General features: G+C 38.4%; 1 pseudogene; it reads right to left on the minus strand.

The window, feature by feature from the left end:
* Window positions 1-8,960: 8,960 nt before the first annotated feature.
* On the minus strand, window positions 8,961-10,564 carry LOC113904002 (annotated as a pseudogene).
* Between the last annotated feature and the right edge of the window lie 13,547 nt (window positions 10,565-24,111).

Here is a 24,111-nt window from a genome sequence, read left to right on the forward strand (position 1 = left end):
TTGGTACAATAGCATGTTTTGTGCTTTTGTAAATTTGAGCTAGAATCTTGACTCCAACCTAAAGCAGAAATATGTACTGATTTGCATTATCACACTTGAAGAATATCACACACACTTGAAATCAGACTATTCAGGTAAACATTTTCCCTGGGAGATCTTAAGCATGATATTTTATTACTTTGAGCCTCAATTTATTCATCTTTAGAACTGGAGAAATAAAAATGCCAATCATTGGAGATAATTTGGGGACTTAAGAGAGATCACAAATGTGAGAACTTGGTTTACTATACATTTTAATGTAGGTTTATTGCATTAGATGTGACTCTTTGGGATCCAAGTAATCTGTTTTTATCCTAACAGAAACAAAACAGAGTATGCATTGCATGTACAAATGCAGCTCATATGTATCTGAAGCTTGCTTGGACTCTAAGTGTGTCTTGCTTTTCTTCTTGGCTGTTCCTCTGCTTCACATACATTCTTCCCACAAGGAGGATAAGGTAGAAGCTGGTAGGCTTAAAGTTTGAGTTCTAAAAGAAGAAAGATCCTTTCTCACCTTATGTCTAGGTGGTATATTTCAAGAAAAGGTTCTTATCAGCTATGGTTGACTTTTATGTCCAGTTCTTCGATTAGTTCTGTACCCTGCTTGGGTCACATGGCTAAGGTTAAGGGAAGTTCAATTCAGCTCAGTCACTCAGTCATGTCCAGCTCTTTGTGACCCAATGGACTGCAGCACACCAGGCTTCTCTGTCCATCACCAACTCCCAGAGCTTGTTCAAACTCATGTCCATCGAGTTGGTGATGCCATCCAACCATCTCATCCTCTGTCGTCCCCTTCTCCTCCTGCCTTCAATCTTTCCCAGCATCAGGGTCTTTTCCAATGAGTCAGTTCTTCACATCAGGTGGCCAAAATATTGGAGTTTCAGCTTCAGTGTCAGTCCTTCCAATGACTTTCAGGACTAATTTCCTTTAGGATTGACTGGTTTGATCTCCTTGCAGTCCAAGGGACTCTCAAGAGTCTTCTCCAACACCACAGTTCAAAAGCATCAATTCTTTGACACTCAGCTTTCTGAGTCCAACTCTCACATCCATACATGACTACTGGAAAAACCATAGCTTTGACTAGATGGACCTTGTTTGGCAAGATCAAGGGAAGGTGTCCCAGAATCACACAGGGTGAGGAAAGGACAATTCTGGAAGAAGAGGTGCTGGGCATAAGAGAGACCATTGCCCACCATAACTCTGCTACTGTTGGGTCATAAGAGTCTACATCTACATAGCTTTTCCTTATTTAGCTTCCATTATTCTTCATCCCCATTGATGACATTCAACACCAATCAACCAAACACTAATTGAAATCCTGCTCACTGCCAATGGGGCCAAGTACTAGGAAAACAAAGACAAGAAGACAGGGCTCTCAACAGCTCACTACCTAGTGGGGGAGCCTGTGCTGTTAGACTGTTCCACTGTTCTGCTGGAGAAGCATGGAGTGCAGCTAAATTCCACTCAGCACAGTGTGGGACTGGGTGGAGGAAAGTATGGCAGATTGGGTCATGCTTCCCAAAGGACCTAATTGTAAAATCAGTCTTGAAAGATGAATAAGAATTAGCTGGACAAAAATGGTGAGAAAGAACATTTCTGTACAATTTAACCAGCTGGTACTCTTTGGTACATATTTTAGCCTCTCTCATTTTGATGATAAGTTTCTTGATAGTGATCAGGCTATAAATTTTCTGTATTGTTGACAGTGCTTTCATAATGCTAACTGCTTTATTGACTGTTGCTGTCTACTATAGTTAATGCTGGTAATTATTTTCATTACTGACTATCTGGAACATTTTTACTTATGAAAATGAGTTAATCATTAATAGCAACGGGATGGTATATGAAACCGTCTGTTTTCCTGGAAAGCTTTTCAGATTTTGCCAGGCAGGTTTCATTTTTTTTACTCTAGGTTTCTTACTGCCACTCTAACAGCACCATTTTTAGCCAATTTAAGAAGCTACAACCATTCATATATGACAGCTCCAAAGTGATGCCTCCCTCTGAACCACCCCCTTAGCTGAAGAAATAAAAGCTGACTTTTGCCACCTGCTTTGGTCAAACTTTTGTTCAATAAATATATTAACTTAGGAAAATAACATCATATAGCGATTCCCTGCCAGTAAAAATACCATCATGTCCAGAAAATACTCTCAGGGGTGGCTTGATTTGCCTAGAACACCTAATTAAATTTTCTTTTTCCTCCCCACCAGTGACATACTCACATTCACAGATTGGTTGCTGGTAATATATGGGTTTCCAAACCCACCGATCTCAGATTTAACTCGCGTGCAAGACTTAGAAGCAAGAAAAGCAATAGTGATCTTGAGCACCCAGAGACAATTCTTTGTCTGTGTGGATGTTTATCTATCTATATTTGGTGTAAGAGGCTTTATATATGTGCATGCATAGACTGACCAGAATATGTATTCTTAATATATTGGATATTAGGAATATTTTTACATTTAAATATATCAATTGACTCAACCCCCTCATGTGGTTGGGATAATATATTTTCTTTGTGAGTACAGTCTTATTTTTTTTTTTTTGTTGAGGATGTTGGGTATGAGAAGGGAATGAACACTAGAGACATGCCATCTCTGGAAACTGTCTGGCAGTATTTGTATTTTCCAGGCCTGCTGTATTAATTCCACATCTAATCCTGTGAAGTTTGTTTTTTCACTTATTTCTCATTTTGATTGTGTCAAAGAAATATGGACACAATATTCATTGACTCTAAGAGATCATTGGTAGAAAATCTTTCTTTGAAATCCTCATTCCGTTCAATTACATTCAATATATTTTTAAAAATGTTAAAGGGGATTTTTTAAAAGCATGTATTTCTCTTCTCTGGGACAAATAGGCGGTTGAGTGGTCTTTCCCTGGCTCCAGTGTGGAACGGAGTGATATTGACCTGTATGGTATGAGCACAACGGAACTCCAGAAGTTAAAATCCTTGATAAGAAAAAGGATGACCCTGGAGCACAAAATGGGACAAGCCAAAGGATAAGTTCTGAGGCAAGTGGACAGCCTCAGGTTCAGGTTTTCACGTTGCTTGGGATGTGTCCCTGAGTCAAGAGAAAGGTGGTAAGAATACTCTGGCAATACAGAAGTTCTTCGTGCATTATGTGGAGTCAAGTCTCTTCACAGTGATGAATGCTTCTAATATACTTGGCATAATTGTCAGGACAGGAGACCTGTTACCACAATTAGTTTTCCGGCCAGGCCTTTCCCAGTGGGATACAAAGTAAGCTGTGGAGTCATAGGATGTTTTACAGAGATTTCCTCAGTTTGATGTCCAGGAAATAGTAGTGGCATTCACGGAAAGAGTAACTTCTCTATGGGCTGAGAGTAAAAGGCAATGTTAAAATATCCAGTGAATTCCCTTGAATGGAGGTTGAAAGTGTTAGTTGATCAGTTGTGTCCAACTCTTTGCAACCCCATGGACTGTACATTTGTCCATGGAATTCTCCAGACAAGAATACTGAAATGGGTTACCATTCCCTTCTTTAGGGGATCTTCCAGACCTAGGGATCAAGCCTGGCTCTCTTCCATTGCAGGCAGATTCTCAGATACCTTTTGAGCCACCAGAAAATTCCAGTAAATGGAGATTAAGGGAGTTAGAAAACAATGGAAAAATGACCTCCCTCACAATGAAAAAGGCCTGGGAGGCATTTTTCCTGCTTTTTACTGGTCAGGTCATACATGTAATATAAAGAAGGTCAGATACTACCTTCTACCTAGATATCTTCCTGTGGGCCTCATGCCAGTCAATATTCTTACTAAATAGTATTTGCTCATACACTTACCCATTAATGCTTAATAGCCTATGTTCTATCTGAGCTTTGATAAACTGTCAATATTTTAGGGCGTATGGGGAAAGTGCATGGGAGCCACTGGGGAAGCCCCAGAAACACTAAGTGTGATTAAGTCGGGGTATTTTTGGTCAATCAGTGTAGTAAGAAAGCTAGAAAGGTGAAAGAGTTGTGTTATTGATAGGAAGCATGTCCTTTCTGCTCACTGGTGGCATTCTCTCTTTAGACATCTGTATATGGATTTGGGGCAACGGAGTGTGAGTATGGACTTGCAAAATATGAACTTCCTCCAGATCCAGGAGCCTGTTGAGTCCCTTGGTTGGGAAACTGATGATTGTAGGAATGGTTGGTGTCCTAGGAAGATTCCCTGTGATTTACAGTAGCCTTCTGAGAAAGGAGTGGCTCGTGAACCTCCACTTAAGTCTGTGTTTGGCTGGAAGTTTGGAAAAGTAATGTGCCTGTTTTGGGAGCATACTGGCACAGGCTCTTGGAACCGATTTAATTGCAGTCTTCTTCACACAAACATATAATAGTCTTTGGCACATCAATATTTGTTGAATTCTATTAAAATAAAATTAAAACCCATTCTGCTCTATATTTTAGAACAGTACTGATTCTAGAGGGACAGATGCTTTTAATAACTCTTTTCATCCATGTCTCATATTTACTTGTCTTTGAAGCTCTTTATGTGCTGTGTGCTCACTCAGTCATGTCCAGCTGTTTGCAACCCCATAGACTGTAGCCCACCAGGGTCCTCTGTCCATGGGATTTTCCAGGCAAGAATACTGGAGTGGGTAGCCATTTCCTCCTTCAGAGGATCTTCTTGACCCACAAATCTTACCTGCGTCTCCTTCATTGCAGGTGGTAAAACCTCTGAGCCACTGGGGAAGCTCTTCATAAATTGACCTAATTCCCTCTTGCTTGTTATCTTATGGCTAGGGTGAGATGTCTGCAAGTATCTCCAGGCTTATTCCTTTCAGTATACTGACCGCTTGAGAAGGAAAGCCTTTTGTGCTGTCTCTAATAGGACTTTTTGAGGGGATCACTGTTTTAGATAGACACTATTTGGATTCAGAGGGCATTCCTGAATTGGGAATAGCCTGATTGGCCAAACTGAGTAACCTGTCCATTGACACAGCTGCTGAAAAAGAAGGGTATGTTACTGTGATTGAAAATTCTACTTAAATCTCGTGGAGATCAGCAGTTCTCCAAAAAAGAAGAGGTTATTGTTTCTCGTAGTAGAGGAATGATAGGGCATCCTGGGTAAATAAAGCAAAAGTTACCCTAGTCTTCCCAGGTGGTGCTAGTGGTAAAGAACCTGCCTGCCAGTGCAGGAGACGTAAGAGACGTGGGTTTGAGCCCTGCGCCAGGAAGATCCCCTGGAGGAGGGCATGGCAGCCCACTCCAGTATTCTTGTCCGGAGAGTCCCATGAACAGAGGAGCCTGATGGGCTACAGTTCATGGGTTCACAAAGGGTCAAACATGACTGAGTGACTTAGTATGCACGCATGGATGCAGACCATAGCCTACTACATATGTGTTATCTCTTAATACTGGTAAATTTATATTTAGAATGCATAAAAGGGAGTTCAGAAGTTCTCTTTGTGCAGAATTCTAGTATAAGCTAATCTACCACTGTTTATTTCATTCCAGCCATTTTAGGGAACAACAGTCAACACTTTTCAAGACAAAAAATTGGTCTAGAGAAAAGGCAAAGCCAAAAATTAAAGGGACATGGAAAAGGTTAATGAACTGGTAGAATACAGGCTTTGCAACTGTACCAGATTAGGACCATCTGGTACCTCAAATGGTAAACAAGAGAGCCAGAGATCAGGAGGTGAAACCTAGTGAGTGGTAGGATAGTGATGGTGGAAGAGCCAACAACTTTGAGTCCAGAATTGCCCTTGTTCCAGTCCTGTCTTTCAAATTGAAATAATGAAAATAGAGTTCTAAATAATCTTCTTGCCTTCAGTTTGTCCCATATCCAGTCAATTTGTCATTGTTACCAGTGTTATCAATCAAATACAAATTTGTGATCACTACAATGTCTTGAAGGGCATAGCAACCCACTCTAGTGTTCTTGCCTGGATAATTCCCATGGACAGAGGAGCCTGGTGGGCTAGAGTCCATGGGGTTGCAAAGGGTCAGACAAGGCTGAGCGACTAAGCACAGACACACACAGTGTCTTAAAGGCTGTAGGGATGGAAATATTAGCCACACTGAGAATATCAAGATGGCTTGTCCTGGAAAGTGACTCTGAATGATGTGAACATCAGGTAGAACATGATATTAAGATGATTGAAGTGAGACAACAAGTTTTCTAAGGCAAGTAAGCGACATTAGGCTGGACCATAAGAAACAAAGAACACCCTATTAATGACATTGATGAATAAGACATCAATATTGAAACATATTGAAAAAGTATGACAGCAGCTATCAAGTGTCAGAGTCAATGTCAAGGTGAATGTGATAGTTAAAGTCCGAAGCAGGGTTTGTAATCCTTAGAAGCTTATGGAAAGACCTCAGGGGACCCAGAAAAATGGTATGCAGAACTTAATGCAAATGTGACCCATAACTTACACCAGTATCTTTTTTATGTTTTCTTTTAAATTTTAAGAATTCTTTTATTAATTTATTTACAAATAACAAAAACCGATAACACAAAACTTATATGTTAACATAATTTTTATAAAAAATATAGATGTTTTTCTTTAAAAAAAGTGAGAAGCATGGCATTGTTTTACATTTTTATCAATTTCTTCCACATCTAGCTTACTAGAAGAGAGTTAGATTTTCATATCTGTTTTGCAGTCATTCTACTCGAGTAACCTACAACATGTGGTCTCTGGAAGACTCCTCTGTACACTCAGCAAAGAATGAGGATGAAAAAGGCAAACAACATCTTTGTGTGACAAAACCGACTTTGACCCTGAGGATCCTAGAAAGGGTCTTGAGGACTTCTCTGGGCTGTACTGAGAACAGCTGCCCTAGTCACATTTTACATATAAGAAAGTTGAATCTCCAGAGAGATCAACTGAGATCCAAAATGGTAAGGCCTGTTAACAATGGGATACAGATCCTGGATGGTTTGTCTCACTTCCCTAGGTTTAGGTTCCCAATCAGAAATACACCCTAATGACCTGTCCTGCCTGCTGTAGTTGCAGGAACTGCCAAAATATATTAACAACAACTAATTGTTTTAAATAAAACAGAAGAGGAAAACCAACACAGGTGATGAATTCTGCAATGGAGTACTGTGTTAGCACTTGAATGAGGATTCTACTAGAACTGAAACACTAAGACAAACTCTGTTGCACTCTCCTCCACACGCACTGACAGCACAGTCAATACCACAGAGAAATACAGAAAGCAGAATTACCATTTACAACATCACCAATTATCACATTTTGTGAATCTGAGACGCAATTCATGACAGTCTGAAAAATTTTTACAAGTACTGAATGAAAAGGTATTGGGTATATTGAGACTTCAAATAAACTGGCCATCATGGGGGATTTTTCAGATAAAATGGAGTTGTTTTGAAATACAGATATTTTTCATTCTTTAACAGGACCTTATTTGCCTTTTATGTATTGGTTTGGCTCAGAAGTTCTTTTGGTTTTTAAGTAAAAATAAAAGACACATTTTTCACTTTCACTAAGAACTGAACAATGTATTCACCATTTTGTTCCACTACCTTCTGCCATTTTTCAGGCAACTTCATAATTCCATCTTCCCAAAACTTTTTATTTTTTTGAGCAAAGAACTGTTCCAGGTACCTTTTGCAGTCTTCCAGAGAACTGAAATTTTTTCCATTGAGAGAATTTTGTAAAGATCGAAATAAATGGAAATCTGAAGGTTCAATGTCTGGGGAATATGGTGGAGGAATCAGAATTTGCCAGCCAAGCTGTAATGATTTTTGTCTGGTCATCAAAGAAACTTGTGGTCTTGCGTTATCCTGATGAAAGATTATGCAGTTTCTGTTGACTGATTCTGGACGCTTTTCATTGAGTGCTGCTTTCAGTTGGTCTAACTGGGAGCAGTACTTCTTGGAATTGACTGTTTGGTTTTCTGGAAAGAGCTCATTATAGAGGACTCCTATCTAATCCCACCATATACACAACATCACCTTCTTTGGATGAAGACCAGCCTTTTGTGTGGCTGACGGTGGTTCATTTCGCTTGTCCCATGATCTCTTCCATTCCACATTATTGAACAGTATCCATTTCTCATTGCCTGTCACAATTTATATTAAAAATGGAACACTTTCATTACATTTCAGTAGAGAATCACATGTGGAAATATGATCAAAAAGGTTCTTTTGGCTTAACTTAAGTCGAACCCAAATATCAAAGTGATTAATATAACCATGCTGGTGCAAATGATTTTCAATGCTTGATTTGGATATTTTGAGTATGTCAGCTATCTCTCATGTGGTATAATGTTGATTGCTCTCAGTTAATGTCTCGATTGGATTGCTGTCCACTTCAACTGGTCTACCTGACTGTGGAGCATCATACATAGAGAAATCTCCAGCATGAGACTTTTGACACTTGCAAAAGACTTTTGACACGTTTGCTCAGTCACAGCACCTTCTCCATACTCTGCACAAAACTTTTTTTTGTGTGTATCAATTGTGTTTTTACCTTTCTTGACATAATCAAGCATAATATGCCAAAATTATTGCTTTTTTTCTTCCATCTTCAATATTAAAATAAAGAAAGTGAAAGTGAAGTAGCTCAGTTGTGTCCTACTCTTTGTGACCAGTGGACTGTAGCCCACCAGACTCCTCCATCCATGGGGTTCTCCAGGCAAGAACACTGGAGTGGGTTGCCATTTCCTTCTTCAGGGGATCTTCCTAGCCCAGGGATTGAACCCAGGTCTCCTGCATTGCAGGCAGACACTTTACCCTCTGATTCAATGGCTACCCCCAAATTCACCAATTTTGATAAGTTTCTTTTAAAAAATGCATGTTGCTGTGACAGGTGTTACACTACAATCTTACAGAATTGTTTCCAATGAAGTTAGAGACTAAGCACTACTACAGTCATCATACAAAAAAACCAAGTGAATTTTTTGGCCAATTCATTAAAAAAAAAAAAAAAGTCAGTGAGTCTCCTTGTTCACCTCTAGGTGACTTCCTTTATATCTTACCAGATGATCCAAATATTTAAAAGGATCATAGCCTTGTTCCTTTAAACAACGTAGTGCCGAGAAAAGCTGGTCCAGAGGAGGAAATTCTTTCCAAGGAACCCACTCCCAACTTTCATTCTTTTCAGGCTCTGCATTCTTTGGTTCTAAATCATGAGTCAGGTCCACCTCTCCTTTCATTAAAATAGTGACAAATGGTAATTCTCTTTCTCAACAAAAGAATTCACAACCAAGACCAAGTGAACATTTTTCAGGTGAAGAGCTCCTTCTTCCCAGGTTTCCTTTTAAGCACATTCTTCCCAGCTTTCACCGAACTCCAAGTGACCCCCAGGAAGTTGGAAACCGATGGCTCCTCCTCCTCCCCAGGAGGACACAGCGAGGATGCCTGCAGCTGGTCACCACTGCTCCTACTCCGACTCCCGGCCACCGCCTCCGTGGCTCCACATGCCCGTCATCAAGCCTTCACCAGTATTTTTAATGTTCCATATAACCCCCCAAAATTCACACTGAAGAAAATTTCTATTCAGTTTGCTAACATATAGAACTTATTTATTTATAGAATATTTAGAAAAATGCCATTCAAATTACAGGCATAATATTTGTTTAATATTTGTGTGTGGTTTTTAACCTAAAATAAAATTTTGAAATTTTATATTCCAGTTTGAGTGACAATAATAGCTTAGTACCATGAATATTTTTCCACTCTGTTTTTCATTTTTATTCTCTACTTTTGGCTTATTTGGACAAAATAAACAGTTTCTAAATGCATGATTAATCATTCCATTTGGAAGATTTATTTAAAAATTTTTTCTCTCATACATTTTAAAACAAAAAATTCTAGGAGACCTATTTTTCTTATGATAATAAGACATCACAGAGAAATCTAAGCTGTTTTTAACCTTAAATTCGTTCCCACTGCTAGTCATATTTTAATGGCTGAGGTAATAGGTTCATCTTTGTGCTTTCACACTTGAGTGGCTAGCACAATGGTTGGCGTGTCCTTGTTGTTCAATAAATATTTGTTGAACTGAGTTGAAATGAATCAAGTTGTAAATATTTTCTGCTCACATGAGTGAAACTAAGAAATACACAACTTTTCTTGGTTGAGTTTAGGGGCTATTCTGATACTAATAATTAAACATTAGCCTTTGCACTGCATTTTGAAATTTGAGTTGAGGTTAGTAACCACATATAACCTGTTTCTTTTTGGAATAGATGATGAAAAAATTTCAACTCTTGCCAACTTGTTTTGGAAAGGAAATACGTAGATATAATAAAAGTAGAGAAAGAAGTATTTTACCCATTTTGAAACTACTGATTCCTAGGTAAAATACTGCATGTTAAAACTTGTCAGTCTTTACTCACCGCAGTATGATGACATGAAGCCCTACCTGGAAGACATAAGAATTCTTAGAATCAAACTGTTGGACTACTGTACTGTGGATCAGAGATCATTCTATAAGCTTTTACCCTAAAGGGATAATACACTCCTCAAGTGCTTTCAGTCTCATTTGCTGGCATTCTGTATTCAACAAGCAGCCTTAAGCGTACCTAGGCATTGTTTCTTAGGCATTTAATTTATTCTGGGAAAGGCTGTCTTTCATTATAGAAATAAATATTTTGATCATTAGTATGGCATTGTAAATGAGGATATTAAAATTACTAGGAAAAACAAAATTTAAAGAAGCTAATTTCCTCTCTTGATATTTCTGAGTTACAATGCTTTTCTTATAGGATGACTTCTACCAAAATTTGAAAGTTAATAAAGCACAATTAATAAAGGTTGCAAAGAGTCGGACATGACTTAGTGACTGAACAACAGCAAAGGACAGTTATTAGTGATGAGTTCTTTTCTTTATATGTGTCTGTAATCAGGTTAGTGAATTTGAAGTGAGGATTTCTCCTGTGTACTTCTGAAAAGGTAATGCCAAAATATTAAACTGTGTTGTTCTCAGTGGCATTTTTCGAAAAAAATCATCACCTTTCAAAAGAGCACTCAAGGCTTTAACTGGTTATACTCAGAATATAAACAGTTGTACAGTCTGAGCCGAGTGCATATCTAATTCAGTCTTTGAATTTAATATACTTCATATGTGAAAAAATTCATTTGTTTACATGGGGAAAGAGTAGAGCAACCTAATACAAAATTATAGAATGTAAACCTTGTAATAGACTTGACTTTATTCTCCAACATGTTGGCATGAGGTCAGCTTTGCTTATTATGATTGGCGCAGGTCATAAACTGGCAAGTTAGCCTAGTGAGACTGGAGTAAATCTAGCTGTTTACATCATTAAATTTTGAATGATGGCATATTTCTACACTTTACTGCCAACTTTGCCTTTGATAAACAATTCTTAAGATCAATAATTTGTTAACTGTGACAATCAGGAATGAATCCAGAGACACTAATTCCATATGATTTATTTTACGCCAAATTCTCAAGCTCTCCTAGGGGCACTGTGAGTTATTAGTGTGTATTAAAAGCAAAAACTGAATACAGTAGATTTCCAGTGAGCACTGAGTTCACTCCAAAAGCTTATATAAATGTTCTCATTAAGTTGCAACTCTACGGCCGTACTAGAGAACTGTTTTATTTAATTCCAAGGCCACCTTTCTAATGGATGGCATATCTATCCCCAGGCTAAGGGCCTTAAGGTTAAGTTTACACCTTGAAAAACATAATTAAAATGATAAAATGAACAACCCTTCCGGTCAGTTCTCCAAAAATCATTAATTAAAACAATCAGTCCTGTAGCAACCTTGGCAACCTTGGATTGGATTCATATTCCAAGATGAGGTTTACCAAGGCTGGAACTGAAAAATGCCTTAAAATTCACAGATCTGACTGGTAAAAAAATGTTGGCTTTAGAATTAGATGGAGGTTTGTTTGAATGCTAGCCCTGCTACCTCTTGGCTGTGTGATTTGGAACAAATTATTTATCCTCTCTAAGCCTCAGTTTATACTTTCCAGTGTTGTTCTGAGTATATGTAAAATAGACTATGAAATTGCCTAATAAAATGCATGGCATAGTATGCATACTTTATCCTGTGTACTGTCAGTCTTTTCTCATGATAAAATGATTTACTTGAGGACACAGATTTTCATCTTTTTGGTTAAATGCTGTACCAGAATACCATGAACATTTTGCCACATAGGAATGCTCAGTAAGTATTCATTGAAATTAGAATAAGTCTCTGTATCCTCATTGTTAAAATGGGAGAGGAAATAATTTGCTGTATAATATTTAAAGCTATATAATATTTTTTCCTATTATGGGGCATTTAATTTATTCCCAGAGTTTTAGGATATGTGTTTGTACATCAACATATTTTGTGGCATAAATTTAATTCTATTTCAGATGATTACCTAACTATGAATTAGCTTGTGTAGGATTATCATACCAAAATAAATTGATATTTTAAGGCTTTTAGTAATGTAACAAAATGTAATTCCAAAAATACTATATTAATTTATACTCTCAAGATACTGCATGAATATATTTGTTTAACCACATCAGACTCATCAGAAATGAGTATTCTCATTTAAAAAATTTTTTGCTAATGTGGGACAATTTAATTTCATTATCTCTAGCTATCTTTGATTTTATAACTATCATGTTATGAAGAAGTTTGTCTTAAAACTCCTAACTATCCAATCATTGGGCTTTTCTGATTGCTTAGTGGTAAAGAATTAGCCTGTGGTGCAGGAGATCCAGAGACAAGGGTTTGATCCCTGGGTTGGGAAGACCTCCTAAAGGAGGAAATGGCAACCCACTCCAGTACTCTTGCCTGGGAAATCTCATGGACAGAGGAATCTGGCAGGTTATAGTCCATGGAGTCACAAAGAGTCAGACATGACAGAGGGACCAAGCACAAATTCAGTCATTGCTCAGTAAGGAGTGACTGAATCAGTGAGTGAATTAAGTATTATACCCCAGCATGGAATCTTATGTCAGCAATTTAAAATATTGGATTTTTCAGACATAATCTTTTCCAAGTAGATTGAATTATTACTTTCAATGAATTGTGAGTATTATGTGTTGTAAACATTATACTCACAAGACTTTAGGAGTATTTCTCATAAAGATAGGATGATAAGTAATAGGAATTAAACTGTAATAGGAAGTAAACAATTTTCTATTGGAGAAAAGAAATGCCTAGGAGGATGGAAATACCGGCTTTTATTTGGATCTTGAAATAAGATCACAGTGGTAAAAAAAAATGTTCACTGGTAGAGAAAAGGACTTCTTGGAAGATAATGGAGAAGAAAATGGTAACCCACTCCAGTATTCTTGCCTGGAGAATTTCATGGATGGAGAAGCCTGGTAGGCTACAGTCCACAGGGTTGCAAAGAGTCGGACATGACTGAGCGACTTCACTTTCTTTCTTTCTTGGAAGATAAACCAAGGGTGTCAGATTAGGAGCAGGTTCAGTTCAGTTCAGTTCAGTTCGTTGCTCAGTCGTGTCCGACTCTTTGCGACCCCATGAGTCGCAGCGCACCAGGCCTCCCTGTCCATCACAAACTCCCGGAGTTCACTCAGACTCACGTCCATCGAGTCAGTGATGCCATCCAGCCATCTCATCCTCTGTCGTCCCCTTCTCCTCCTGCCCTCAATCCCTCCCAGCATCAGTCTTTTCCAATGAGTCAGCTCTTCGCATGAGGTGGCCAAAGTACTGGAATTTCAGCTTCAGCATCATTCCCTTCAAAGAAATCCCAGGGCTGATCTCCTTCATAATGGACTGGTTGGATCTCCTTGCAGTCCAAGGGACTCTCAAGAGTCTTCTCCAACACCACAGTTCAAAAGCATCAATTCTTCAGCGCTCAGCCTTCTTCACAGTCCAACTCTCACATCCATACATGACCACTGGAAAAACCATAGCCTTGACTAGACGAACCTTTGTTGGCCAAGTAATATCTCTGCTTTTGAATATGCTATCTAGGTTGGTCGTAACTTTCCTTCCAAGGAGTAAGCGTCTTTTAATTTAATGGCTGCAGTCACTATCTGCAGTGATTTTGGAGCCCAGAAAAATAAAGTCTGGCACTGTTTCCACTATTTCCCCATCTATTTCCCATGAAGTGATCTGACCAGATGCCATGATCTTCGTTTTCTGAATGTTGAGCTTTAAGCCAACTTTTTCACTCTCCACTTTCACTTTCATCAAGAGGCTTTTTAGTTCCTCTTCACTTACAAGAGATTAAAAAGAAAAGATTCAGTTATTAAACTAAATGTATAGTTTTCTTCAAACTATGAATAACTATCAAAGCTGTTTCACCAGCAAGTGGATTTTATCATTTGTATTTTCAAAAAGTTAACTCTGGCAACAGTGTACAGAAAGACACAGGGCTAAAGAGAGAGCCTGAATGTATAGATGAAGAGTTGGATTCAAATTTCTAACTGAAGTTAAGACAGTCTTTTCTATCTTAAAAAAAAAAACAAAAAAAAACCCACCCTTTATTAACAACATTTTTAAAAAAGACTACCTGACAAGACTAGCTTCTCTTAATCTGCAGTATATTTATAAGCAATATGCAAGTATTTAACTCTTATGTCACTTTGCTATGATGTTAAAAGGTACCCTGAACTTGTACCTGAATCAGAGCATAGAAAATGCATGATTTAGGCTTTCTATGACAATTTTTATAGTTTCTGACAAACTGTGGCTTGTCCTGAGAACTCTTGTTTTCTTCTTTGATAGCAACAGCAAACCTTCAAAATTGCACAAATATGGTTTATAATGTTTATGTAAGAAGTCATATGGGATACTTTCTTAGATTTTACCACTTATGTCATTAAAATAACTTCTAAGAAATTTCCTAAATGTTCCTATTAGAAATCCTTATCATTTTGGTCTTTGGCTCTTTCTCTATATCTTGTCAAGAAGATTTTATGCATTCAGTTGTGCAGCTAAAAGCATATAATTAAAGAGGAGTAATTTCAACAAGTTGTCATTTTTAGGGAAAATAATTTTTAAGCAAGTTTACTGTACATGACTGTATAAACATAAAAGTAGGAATACATGCTGCTGTACAAAAACATATTTTGTTAGCTTGTAGGGTGGCCACACAGGCTGACCTGCCTTAAATCACTGGGAAATAAAGTCTACTTGTTTTGAACTGATCTACATTAGTATGTGGCAGTAAATTCATCCACAGTATTAAAAAAACAGAATAGGCTTTACAGTTCATCACCCAACTTGATTTCAAGTTTTCTGTGCTTCTTGATTTTAATCTCTTGGGAGGGTGCCTTACTTTTTGCTGTTATCCAGGTTCCTCCCTCTTAAAGAGATGTGAATAAGGATACTTCTGTACTGCCTTTCCAATAAGGATCCTCATGAGTCTTGTTTGGACGACTCATAGGCACCTTTTATTGTACAGGAAAGGCAAGCGAGTGGAGAGGTTAAGGAAACTGCTCAAGGACATTGAGGAAGTTGAAGTCAAAGCTAGAAATAGTGAACAGGCCTTCTCTCTCCAAGTCCTTGGCACAACCACCAGATTTCAGTCTCTTTCTGATGTTGAAAGAACAGCCATCCTGGCATCATTCATTTAAATTAACCTTCCATCTTAAGAAAGCAAGCATATGACAATGGACTTTAAAAGGAAAATAAAGCCCAGAGCAGAAGATGTAATTAAATTTGAATTTAGTTATTACCCTTTAAAAATTTTTCCTCCTGTACCCAATTATCGATTACAAGAGCCAAAGGTAAAAATTTAGATCAAGAGACAGTTTGTAATGGTGCAGGTGGGATGGCATAAGTGGCACTGCATTGACATTACTTTATCCAACTCATTTTGTCATGTATCCTTGAAAGATTTATCCTGTCCCAGGAACTACATGAAAGCTACAAACGTGGGTTAGACATTGTCCCTACCTTTGAGGAGCTGATGTTTTACCAGGAGAGACACACATAAAAACATACATATATACATATGGCAGTAAAGTCTATGAGGTATTAATATTGAGGATTATATAGAGCATTATAGACACTAAGAGAAGGGGTTCTGAATTTAACATAAAATAAGCTGTGGGTCCAGGGATTGCTCTCTTAGGGAAAGGATACTTGGGGGTTGAGCTTTGAAGGATTCTCATTGTGGCCAAATAAAAAGGCAGAAGAGAACACAAATAAAAGGAATAATATTTATGGAAGCAAAAAGATGTGAATTGCACCTTCATACAAAGGATTATTATTTAATAATCTGAGAATGTAGATGCAGGAGGTTGTAAAAACTGAAATGAGAGAGCTAGGAAGAGATGGGAAAAGATATCTTGCTTAAATCCCTGCAAGCAAATCCTTTTATGAATGGCAGACAGTTCAGTTCAGTCCAGTTGCTAAGTCATGTCTGACTCTTTGCAACCCAAAGGACAGCAGCACGCCAGGCCTCCCTGTCCATCACCAACTCTTGGAGTTTACCCAAACTCATGTCCATTGAGTCAGTGATGCCAACCAACCATCTCATCCTCTGACATCCCCTTCTCCTCCTGCCCTCAATCTTTCCCAGCATCAGGGTCTTTTCCAATGGTAAGCTCTTTACATCAGGTGGACAAGTATTGGAGTTTGACCTTCAACATCAATCCTTCCAGTGAACACCCGGGACTATTCTCCTTTAAAATGGACTGGTTGGATCTCCTTGCAGTCCAAGGGTCTTCTCCAACACCACACTTCAAAAGCATCAATTCTTCAGTGCTCAGCTTTCTTCACAGTCCAACTCTCACATCCATACATGACCACTGGAAAAACCATAGTCTTGACTAGATGGATCTTTGTTGGCAAAGTAATGTCTCTGCTTTTTAACATGCTGTCTAGGTTCAGTCCAGTTGCTAAGTCATGTCTGACTCTTTGTGACCCAAAGGACAGCAGCACGCCAGGCCTCCCTGTCCATCACCAACTCTTGGAGTTTACCCAAACTCATGTCCATTGAGTCAGTGATCCAACCAACCATCTCATCCTCTGACATCCCCTTCTCCTCCTGCCCTCAATCTTTCCCAGCATCATTGTCTTTTCCAATGAGTAAGCTCTTTACATCAGGTGGACAAGTATTGGAGTTTCACCTTCAACATCAGTCCTTCCAGTGAACACCCAGGACTGATCTCCTTTAAAATGGACTGGTTGGATCTCCTTGCGGTCTCAAGAGTCTTCTCCAACACCACACTTCAAAAGCATCAATTCTTCGGTGCTCAGCTTTCTTCACAGTCCAACTCTCACATCCATACATGACCACTGGAAAAACCATAGCCTTGACTAGATGGACCTTTGTTGGCAAAGTAATGTCTCTGCTTTTTAATATGCTGTCTAGGTTGGTCATAAGCTTCCTTCCAAGGAATAAGCGTCTTTTACTTTCGTGGCTGCAGTCACCATCTACAGTGATTTTGGAACCCCAAAAAATAAAGGTCTGTTTATCCATCACTGTTTCCACCTTTTCCCTACCTATTTCCCATGAAGTGATGGGACAGATGCCATGATCTTAGTTTTCTGAATGTGGAGCTTTAAGTCAACTTTTTCATTCTCCTCTTTCACTTTCATTAAGAGGCTCTTTAGTTCTTCTTCACTTTCTGCCATAAGGGTGGTGTCATCTATATCTGTGTATCTGTGGTTATTGATATTTCTCCTGGCAATCTTGATTCCAGCTTGTGGTTCATCGAGCCCAGCGTTTCTCATGATGTACTCTGCATATACGTTAAATAAGCAGGGTGAATAAGCAGGGTGACAAGAGGTAGGTCAGGTGGACTGGTATTCCCATCTCTTTAAGAATTTTCCACAGTTTCTTGTGATCCACACAGTCAAAGGCTTTGGCATAGTCAACAAAGTAGAAGTAGATGTTTTTCTGGAACTCTCTTGCTTTTCTCATGATCCAGCAGATGTTGGCAATTTGATCTCTGGTTCCTCTGCCTTTTCTAAATCCAGCTTGAACATCTGGAAGTTCACGGTTTATATATTGCTAAAGCCTGACATGGAGAATTTTGAGCATTACTTTACTAGCATCTGAATGAAGAGTTCCAAAGAATAGCAAGAAGAGATAAGAAAGCCTTCCTCAGTGATCAATGCCAAGAAATAGAGGAAAACAACAGAATGGAAAAGACTAGAGATCTCTTCAAGAAAATTAGAGATACCAAGGGAACATTTCATGCAAAAATGGGCTTGATAAAGGACAGAAATGGTATGGACCTAACAGAAGCAGAAGATATTAAGAAGCAGCAGCAAGAATACACAGAAGAACTGTACAAAAAAGATCTTCACGACCCAGATAATCACGATGGTGTGATCACTGACCTAGAGCCAGACATCCTGGAATGTGAAGTCAGTGGGCCTTAGAAAGCATCACTACAAACAAAGCTAGTGGAGGTGATGGAATTCCAGTTGAGCTATTTCAAATCCTGAAAGATGACGCTGTGAAAGTGCTGCACTCAATATGCCAGCAAATTTGGAAAACTCAGCAGTGGCCACAGGACTGGAAAAGTCAGTTTTCATTCCAATCTCAAAGAAAGGCAATGCCAAAGAAAGCTCAAACTACTGCACAATTGCACTCATCTCACACGCTAGTAAAGTAATGCTCAAAATTCTCCAAGCCAGGCTTCAGCAATACGTGAACCATGAACTTCCATTTGTTCAAGCTGGTTTTAGAAAAGGTAGAGGAACAAGAAATCAAATTGCCAACATCCTCTGAATCATGGAAAAAGCAAGAGAGTTCCAGAAAAACATCTATTTCTGCTTTATTGCCTATGCCAAAGCCTTTGACTTTGTGGATCACAATAAACTGTGGAAAATTCTTCAAGAGATGGGAATACCAGACCACCTGACCTGCCTCTTGAGAAACCTGTATGCAGGTCAGGAAGCAACAGTTAGAACTGGACATGGAACAACAGACTGGTTCCAAATAGGAAAAGGAGTACATCAAGGCTGTATTTTGTCACCCTGTTTATTTAACTTATATGCAGAGTACATCATGAGAAATGCTGGATGGAAGAAGCACAAGCTGGAATCAAGATTGCCGGGAGAAATATCAATAACCTCAGATATGCAGATGACACTACCCTTGTGGCAGAAAGTGAAGAGGAACTCAAAAGCCTCTTGATGAGAAAGAGGAGAGTGAAAAAGTTGGCTTAAAGCTCAATATTCAGAAAATGAAGATCATGGCATCCGGTCCCACCACTTCATGGGAAATAAATGAGGATAAAGTGGAAACAGTGTCAGACTTTATTTTTCTGGGCTCCAAAATCACTGCAGATGGTGACTGCAGCCATGAAATTAAAAGATGCTTACTCCTTGGAAGGAAAGTTATGACCAACCCAGATAGCATATTCAAAAGCAGAGACATTACTTTGCCAACAAAGGTTCGTCTAGTCAAGGCTATGGTTTTTCCAGTGGTCATGTATGGATGTGAGAGTTGGACTGTGAAGAAGGCTGAGCGCCAAAGAATTGATGCTTTTGAACTGTGGTGTTGGAGAAGACTCTTGAGAATCCCTTGGACTGCAAGGAGATCCAACCAGTCCATTCTGAAGGAGATCAGCCCTGGGATTTCTTTGGAAGGAATGATACTAAAGCTGAAACTCCAGTACTTTGGCCACCTCATGCGAAGAGTTGACTCATTGGAAAGACTCTGATGCTGGGAGGGATTGGGGGCAGGAGGAGAAGGGGATGACAGAGGATGAGATGGCTGGATGGCATCACTGACTCGATAGACGTGAGTCTGAGTGAACTCCAGGAGTTGGTGGTGGACAATGAGGCCTGGTGTGCTGCAATTCATGGGGTCACAAAGAGTTGAACAGGACTGAGCGACTGATCTGATCTGATCTGATGGTATGATTCACTTCTTAAATAGATTATTCTGGTTACAGGGTGGAAGATGAGTTTAAAGAGGACAAGATTAAGTGTATCATGTAGTAATCAAGATAAGGTTGATAAAACAATGGCTATGAAAATAGTAATCAAGATAATGATACTAAGATTTGAAAAGATACAAATGAATCTAGACACAAGAATTAACTCAAGAATTTACTCACTTCACAAGAATTAACTCAAGATATATCATAGAATTAAAAGTAAAGTGCAAAACTATTGAACTTCCAGAAGACAACATAAGAGAAAATCTTAGTGACCTTTGGTATGGTGATAACCTTTTTGGAGATAAAACACCAAGAGCACAAGGGCACAACCCATGAGAGAAAGAACTGATAACCTGGACTTCATTTAAAAAAAAAAAAAGACTTCTGCTCTGTGACAGTGTCAAGAGAATGAGAAGACAAGCCACATATTGGAAAAAAATATTTGCCAAAGTCACATCTAATAAAATCCTACTTTCCAGAGGGTGGCTCAGATGGTAAAACGTCTGCCTACAATGCAGGAGACCCAGGTTCAATCTCTGGGTCAGGAAGATCTCCTGGAGAAGGAAATGGCAACCCACTCCAGGATTCTTGCCTGGAAAATCCCATGGATGGTGGAACCTGGTAGGCTACAGTCCATGGGGTCGCAAAGAGTGGAACAGGACTGAGTGACTTCATTTTCACTTTCACTTTCATCCAAAGCATATAGAGAGAACTCTTAAAATCAAACAATAAGAAATGAATGAAGTCTATTTATTTATTTTTTTATGTCTCCTTTTCTTTTTTTTAATTTTATTTTATTTTAAAATTTTACAATATTGTATTAGTTTTGCCAAACATCGAAATGAATCCGCCACAGGTATACCCGTGCTCCCCATCCTGAACCCTCCTCCCTCCTCCCTCCCCATACCCTCCCTCTGGGTCGTCCCAGTGCACCAGCCCCAAGCATCCAGTATTGTGCATCGAACCTGGACTGGCGACTCGTTTCATACATGATATTATACATGTTTCAATGCCATTCTCCTAAATCTCCCCACCCTCTCCCTCTCCCACAGAGTCCATAAGACTGATCTATACATCAATGTCTCTTTTGCTGTCTCATATACAGGGTTATTGTTACCATCTTTCTAAATTCCATATATATGCGTTAGTATACTGTATTGGTGTTTTTCTTTCTGGCTTACTTCACTCTGTATAAAAGGCTCCAGTTTCATCCACCTCATTAGAACTGATTCAAATGTATTCTTTTTAATGGCTGAGTAATACTCCATTGTGTATATGTACCACAGCTTTCTTATCCACTCATCTGCTGATGGACATCTATGTTGCTTCCATGTCCTGGCTATTATAAACAGTGCTGCGATGAACATTGGGGTACACGTGTCTCTTTCCCTTCTGGTTTCCTCAGTGTGTATGCCCAGCAGTGGGATTGCTAGATCATAAGGCAGTTCTATTTCCAGTATTTTAAGGAATCTCCACACTGTTCTCCGTAGTGGCTATACTAGTTTGCATTCCCACCAACAGTGTAAGAGAGTTCCCTTTTCTCCACACCCGCTCCAGCATTTATTGCTTGTAGACTTACGGATCGCAGCCATTCTGACTGGTGTGAAATGGTACCTCATAGTGGTTTTAATTTGCATTTCTCTGATAATGAGTGATGTTGAGCATCTTTTCATGTGTTTGTTAGCCATCTGTATGTCTTCTTTGGAGAAATGCCTATTTAGTTCTTTGGCCCATTTTTTGATTGGGTCATTTATTTTTCTGGAGTTGAGCTGTAGGAGTTGCTTGTATATTTTTGAGATTAGTTGTTTGTCAGTTGCTTCATTTGCTATTATTTTCTCCCATTCTGAAGGCTGCCTTTTCACCTTGCTAATAGTTTCCTTTGTTGTGCAGAAGCTTTTAAATTTAATTAGGCCCCATTTGTTTATTTTTGCTTTTATTTCCAATATTCTGGGAGGTGGGTCATAGAGGATCCTGCTGTGATGTATGTCAGAGAGTGTTTTGCCTATGTTCTCCTCTAGGAGTTTTATAGTTTCTGGTCTTACGTTTAGATCTTTAATCCATTTTGAGTTTATTTTTGTGTATGGTGTTAGAAAGTGGTCTAGTTTCATTCTTTTACAAGTCGTTGACCAGTTTTCCCAGCATCACTTGTTAAAGAGATTGTCTTTGATCCATTGTATATTCTTGCCTCCTTTGTCAAAGATAAGGTGTCCATATGTGCATGGATTTATCTCTGGGCTTTCTATTTTGTTCCATTGATCAATATTTCTGTCTTTGTGCCAGTACCATACTGTCTTGATGACTGTGGCTTTGTAATAGAGCCTGAAGTCAGGTAGGTTGATTCCTCTAGTTCCCTTCTTCTTTCTCAAGATAGCTTTGGCTATTCGAGGTTTTTTGTATTTCCATACAAATTGTGAAATTATTTGTTCTAGCTCTGTGAAGAATACCGTTGGTAGCTTGATAGGGATTGCATTGAATCTAAAAATTGCTTTGGGTAGTATACTCATTTTCACTATGTTGATTCTTCCAATCCATGAACATGGTATATTTCTCCATCTATTAGTGTCTTCTTTGATTTCTTTCACCAGTGTTTTATAATTTTCTATATATAGGTCTTTAGTTTCTTTAGGTAGGTATATTCCTAAGTATTTTATTCTTTCCATTGCAATGGTGAATGGAATTGTTTCCTTAATTTCTGTTTCTGTTTTCTCATTATTAGTGTATAGGAATGCAAGGGATTTCTGTGTGTTGATTTTATATCCTGCAACTTTACTATAATCATTGATTAGTTCTAGTAATTTTCTGGTGGAGTCTTTAGGGTTTTCTATGTAGAGGATCATGTCATCTGCAAATAGTGAGAGTTTTACTTCTTCTTTTCCAATTTGGATTCCTTTTATTTCTTTTTCTGCTCTGATTGCTGTGGCCAAAACTTCCAAAACTATGTTGAATAGTAATGGTGAAAGTGGGCACCCTTGTCTTGTTCCTGACTTTAGAGGAAATGCTTTCAATTTTTCACCATTGAGGATAATGTTTGCTGTGGGTTTGTCATATATAGCTTTTATTATGTTGAGGTATGTTCCTTCTATTCCTGCTTTCTGGAGAGTTCTTATCATAAATGGATATTGAATTTTGTCAAAGGCTTTCTCTGCATCTATTGAGATAATCATATGGTTTTTATTTTTCAATTTGTTAATGTGGTGTATTACATTGATTGATTTGCGTATATTGAAGAATCCTTGCATCCCTGGGATAAAGGCCACTTGGTCATGGTGTATGATCTTTTTAATGTGTTGTTGGATTCTGATTGCTAGAATTTTGTTAAGGATTTTTGCATCTATGTTCATCAGTGATATTGGCCTGTAGTTTTCTTTTTTTGTGGGATCTTTGTCAGGTTTTGGTATTAGGGTGATGGTGGCCTCATAGAATGAGTTTGGAAGTTTACCTTCCTCTGCAATTTTCTGGAAGAGTTTGAGCAGGATAGGTGTTAGCTCTTCCCTAAATTTTTGGTAGAATTCAGATGTGAAGCCGTCTGGACCTGGGCTTTTGTTTGCTGGAAGATTTTTGATTACAGTTTCAATTTCTGTGCTTGTGATGGGTCTGTTAAGATTTTCTATTTCTTCCTGGTCGAGTTTTGGAAAGTTGTACTTTCCTAAGAATTTGTCCATTTCTTCCACGTTGCCCATTTTATTGGCATATAATTGTTGATAGTAGTCTCTTATGATCCTTTGTATTTCTGTGTTGTCTGTTGTGATCTCTCCATTTTCATTTCTAATTTTATTGATTTGATTTTTCTCCCTTTGTTTCTTGATGAGTCTGGCTAATGGTTTGTCAATTTTATTTATCCTTTCAAAGAACCAGCTTTGGCTTTATTGATTTTTGCTATGGTCTCTTTTGTTTCTTTTGCATTTATTTCTGCTCTAATTTTTAAGATTTCTTTCCTTCTACTAACCCTGGGGTTCTTCATTTCTTCTTTTCTAGTTGCTTTAGGTGTAGGGTTAGGTTATTTATTTGACTTTTTTCTTGTTTCTTGAGGTTTGCCTGTATTGCTATGAACTTTTCCCTTAGGACTGCTTTTACCATGTCCCACAGGTTTTGGGTTGTTGTGTTTTCATTTTCATTCGTTTCTATGCAAATTTTGATTTCTTTTTTGATTTCTTCTGTGATTTGTTGGTTATTCAGCAGTGTGTTGTTCAGCCTCCATATGTTGGAATTTTTAATAGTTTTTCTCCTGTAATTGAGATCTAATCTTACTGCATTGTGGTCAGAAAAGATGCTTGGAATGATTTCT

This window comes from Bos indicus x Bos taurus, chromosome 14 (assembly GCF_003369695.1).
Source record: "Bos indicus x Bos taurus breed Angus x Brahman F1 hybrid chromosome 14, Bos_hybrid_MaternalHap_v2.0, whole genome shotgun sequence".
Lineage (NCBI taxonomy): Eukaryota > Metazoa > Chordata > Mammalia > Artiodactyla > Bovidae > Bos > Bos indicus x Bos taurus.